Below are 5,439 nucleotides of genomic sequence, written 5' to 3' on the forward strand. Positions count from 1 at the left end.
TCTGGGCCCCTCACCACAAGAAGGATGTTGAGGCTCTGGAGAGAGTCCAGAGAAGAGCAACAAAGCTGGTGAAGGGGCTGGAGAACAGGCCTTATGAGGAGCGGCTGAGAGAGCTGGGGTTGTTTAGCCTGGAGAAGAGAAGGCTGAGGGGAGACCTCATTGCTCTCTACAACTACCTGAAAGGAGGTTGTAGAGAGGAGGGTGCTGGCCTCTTCTCCCAAGTGACAGGGGACAGGACAAGAGGGAATGGCCTCAAGCTCCGCCAGGGGAGGTTTAGGCTAGACATTAGGAAAAAATTCTTTACAGAAAGGGTCATTGGGCACTGGAACAGGCTGCCCAGGGAGGTGGTTGAGTCCCCTTCCCTGGAGGTGTTTAAGGCACGGGTGGACGAGGTGCTGAGGGATATGGTTTAGTGTTTGATAGGAATGGTTGGACTCGATGATCTGGTGGGTCTCTTCCAACCTGGTTATTCTGTGATTCTGTGATTCTGTGAAATAGCACAGAGAGACAAGGAGTCCAGTGAAATTGGAACAGGAGGGAAGAACAGAACGTGTAGCAGAATGCAGAAAATGGTCAGGCAAAGAACACAGGAATAGAAATAACAATATTAGGACAAAATAGGGTATACATAAAAAATGATGGAATTAGCAAAGTAGAAGCCCAGAGAAAAGAGATTCAAAGACTTGTAGAGCAGGGAGATCTGAATGAGATGACTGTAGAATTCGCTTACTATGTTAAGAAATGCACTAAGAGAAACAGGACTGGAACGAGATAGAAGGAACAAAGTTCAAGTCCAAGATAACAAATTAGAGTCCATCTGCTAGAGTTCCTGCTTCCTGGTCCACAACAAAGATCAGAATAACCAAGTACACCATTATTAAGATATTGGCGTCTACTTGTGAAAAAACCTAGCAAAGGTATTGTCTCCACTGGCTCTGTTCCACGAAGGGTGACAACCAGCTACTATCATCAGTTACTCTGCTAGCTCAGATTATAGTGGTCTTTGTCATCCAACGGCTTCAGACCTGCTGCAGAACTAGAACGTCAATACAAAGTCCAACTTGTGGCATTTTGCCTGTTTTCACAGCTTGCTATATTAAAAAAAAAGAAACAGTGAAACCATATGCAGGCAAACTGTATGAGACTATCGACATTACAAGTTGGAGACATAAATTTGCCCTGAGACTACTTCTGACAAAATCCCTAAATTAGTAACTACAGACTGACACACGTGGATAAAGGGCTGGCTTTCCATGTTATCAGGACAAAAAGCTTCATAAAAATAAGTAATCACAGTGCTCAGCAATAATATGGCTTTGCATCTCAAAGAAGATAGTACCCTCTAACACTTAAGTGGAACATCAGTCTAGTTGCTACCTATCCTTCAAAAAAAATAACTTCTATTGCAACATCTCAGACAAGCAGGGATTTTCACAGAAATTTTTACTGCATTTAGATTATACATACTTGACAAACAAAGTGTACACAAAGCATGCATTGAAGATGGTTTAGAAGCATGAAAAAATATATCTGTAAGCATAAACCACAGATTTACTGCTTACAGAAACCAGAAAAGTTGAAGATGGAAATACTGAGTTAGTCCAAACAGCACCCACTGATAAAAGCCAAGGACTATGATGAAATCAAGTCTAACAAACAAAAGAAGCACAGGGCACAGAAATGAAAGGTTTATAGCTGGTATGGCAGAAAATTGCTTCAATTAAAAGCCACTACTGAAAGCTAGTCCTACAATAGTGTCTGAAAAGTATGAAGCTTCCTATTACCATTGATAACTATCACCACATGGAAACCCAGGATTCACTGCAATTCATTTAGCGCTACTGCCCTGATCCCAAGAAACAGCCAGACCAGACAACCAAAGACCAAATTACATCGCCATAATATCCAGATTTGATTAAGCCTAGAAAAACATCTGGAATACAAAACTTGCATTCCTGCTGTCATCCATTCACTACATACATTTTAATCCCCATCCTTTTTAATCTTTTTTTTTTTTAAACAGAAAGCAAAAAAACCCAAACAAACGCGGCTCAGCCAGTCAAGAAAATCTTTTGCAACAGCCGAGCCCGTGACCAGAACAACAGCTAACAGCAATGCTTGAAACAGCCTAATGCTGTTACAACTTATCACCAGACTGATAAGATAATACTCTGTGCCTGCCTTTCTCCAGCAGAAAGATTTCAAGTTAAAGTCTGAACCAAAACCAGAAGCTGCATTCTCCCTGCTTTGCCTTTTTCTTTTCTCCTGAGTGAGTCCTGAACAAGAGCAGCTTCAAGATGGGTCATTTAAACTAGCTCTTGGGAACAAGAGGAAAAGAGCAATTACCATCTCCCAGATCATATAAATGGGTGTCAGCTAGATGTTTACCGTAACCTTCTAAAGTTAACAAAACAAAGGAAAGAAGGAAAGTTAGTAAAATATAAAGAAACCAAGAGGATTTTATTTAAAAATGATTTCACTGTCTTTTCTTCTTAATCCTTACTAAGAGACTAAGACTTGTGACAGAAAACGCCTGCAATTTAAAGCAGACTCATGTCCAAACTAGGTATCTGAAATATTTAACTGCTTAATGCTGCATACCAAGAGGATTCCCCAACAACATCATGAATTCTCTAACCCATTTGTTCCATTAAAACAATGCACTTTCAGACACCCCATCATACTACCTCCTAGAGACAAATACTGTCTCCTCAGCGTAAAATCTGTCATTGCTGTTTGGCACAGACCAACCATCAAACAAAACTTTGGAGAACCACAGAACTGTTGATATTGGAAAGGGCCTCTTGAAGTCATCTTGTCCAAATCCCCTACTCAGGCCAGGTAAGCTAGAGCAAGCAGTCCAGGACCATGTCCAGTCAGTCTTTTAATGTCTCCACAGATGGAGACTCTACAATCTCTCTGGCAACTTATGCCTGTGTTTGACAACCTTCTCGGTAAACAAAAAAACTTTCTTGTCCTCAGCTGGAATCTGATGTGTTTTCATTTGTGCCCATTGCCTCTTGTTCTGTCAGTGGGCACTACCATGAGAGTCTGGCTCCCTCATCTTCATTCTTTCCCATTAGGTCTTTATGCACATTGATGAGATACCCTGAGCCCTATCTTCTCCAGACTAAATACTCCACCTTCAGCATTCTAACATACAAAAGACTCCAAGCCCTTAATCATCTCTGTGGCAGGGCGCTGGACTCCATCCAGTAAGTCTGTCTCTTGGACTGGGGAGCCCAGGATGTAGCCTCACCAGTGCTGAGCAGACTAGACACCTTCCTGCACTGCTGGCAAATGCTCCTCCTGATACACCCTAGGATACCATTAGCCTTTTTTTTTTTTCTACAAGCACACATTGCTGGCTCTTTGTCAGCTTGTTGTCCAGTAAGACCCTGAAGTCCTTCCCAGCAATGCTCCTTTCCACCTATTTGGCCCCCAGCATGTACTGATGCATAGGGTTACTCCTCCTCAGATGCAGTACTGAGCATCTCACTTGGCTGACAGGAATCTCATGAAGTTCAGCAGACTTCTTCAGCTTGCTAAACACTAGGCATGGCATCTTGCAGTTTTTGTTTCATATTAGCACATTAAGGTGAAAAAGTAGAAATCATTGCTTCACCATAACTTTGCTAGTATGCAGAAACTGTATAGCACTTGATCTACTCTAAGAATTTACCTCACTCCTTGGCATACTTTTTCCCCTTAAAGAAATAAAATCATTGTTTCCACTTTCCATCTCCCAGAGAATTCAATATGATGTCACAAAAATAAAAGGCCCTGGTACCAAGTTAGTCAGGCCCTAGCTTTCCAAGTAAGTTTATCAGTAAGTCTCCTCATTTGCAAAGAACAAGTTAACTAAATCTTTCTAACCAACTATTAACATATTGTTCCACATATCATTTGATCTTCAGATAATGAGGTCCCTTTCTCACTGCCCAGTAGATCCACTTCCACAGTATAAGCATACTGTTTTCCTGTATTACATTTTAAAGACTTATAATATTATACAGTAACTGCTGGTTTTTACTCTTTCAGTTTAAGTAACTCTCAAATAACATAAACATACTCTAAATCTACCTTTTCTTTTTTAATTTTTCAACAGCCATCCTTTTGATGAAGCATATTGTAGAGGTACCCTCCCAATCAAAGTCCCTGATGCAGGGACTGATGCAGGTGCTCACCTGGGCTGTGGCTTTGTGGGACCAGCAACATCCATCACTGAGGAAACAACCTGCTCTTCAAAAGAACATGTATTAAGGTCCAAAAGTCTAAAAACCTATTTTCTATTTTTGCTTCTTTACAGGATAAAAAAAAACAAAAACAAAAAACAGTTCTACAGATAGGACTTCTTACAAAAAAAGAACAAATCTCCATGCATTACCTTCACTGCACAATTCAGTGTGTGCTCTGCTACATAGGCCTCTCCTCTACAAGAGACAACACAATTCAGATTGACATTGCCGAAACCTTGAGAAAGTCCTAAACTGGCAGGTAGTGCCATTATTTAAGAATGACAGATGATTCTCTATGGTTAAAGAAAATTGCTGAGCACTACAATTCAAAAACCTCTGCTAAAGTCGGATGGAGCAACAGGGTCTCCTCATTAGGAAACAGCCACAACATTTATGTGCTTTCTGCAAAACGCTTTGCTTTTTTATACAGGACACCAAGACACTTGAGCGTTCCTATATTTCAACACAGCGCATTACAAGCCCGCAGATACACATAAAAGTAAGTGGAAAAGGAATGACATGAAGATTTGTGACTTTACGAGGTCCAGAATTATATGAAGGTACTGGTAATTTTGAATGCCCACTGCTGTGTATCCAAAACTCAAGATCATCTATTACAGAGTATCGTAAGAAACCAGAAGGTCCTTTACCAACCATATGGCCCCTTTACTTTTCCTCTTTTCCCAACTCCTTGCCACACATTATTCCTGCAACAATATCTAAATTGAGAAAGAACTCCACGTTATTCCTAGATTTTGCAAAACTGACAGTTTACAATACATTTCTAATCTTTTGATTTTGCTCACTGATGGGAGAAGGGGGGTCCTCTGTTTTATTTGTGTCCTGTCTGGCAGAGAAATAATTAAAAAAAAAGAACAGCTCTTTGAGAAGCCTGTGTCAGCTTCATTGTCAAGACAAAGGTCACTGCATTCCTATTCATGATGACCTACAACTGTACCCATTTAAAGACTTCATTATGCTATATTAGAGGGACCTCTTTCTCAGAGGTTTTAATTTAGCTTCATTGTGAGAAAAACAAAGCATGTAAGCATTGGAATATGGCGTTAAAAAGAGTAAAAACTGATGATTTTAGCTGCCAACAGTCTTATTCCATTTGCTATCCACCCTTGAGATGACAAGTGTGAAGAATGATTTCCGGAATCATGTAAAACAAAATATAAAACTACTTTTACTCTGAAGT

The sequence above is a fragment of the Phaenicophaeus curvirostris genome, chromosome 8 (assembly GCF_032191515.1).
Source record: "Phaenicophaeus curvirostris isolate KB17595 chromosome 8, BPBGC_Pcur_1.0, whole genome shotgun sequence".
In the NCBI taxonomy this organism is placed as follows: Eukaryota; Metazoa; Chordata; class Aves; order Cuculiformes; family Cuculidae; genus Phaenicophaeus; species Phaenicophaeus curvirostris.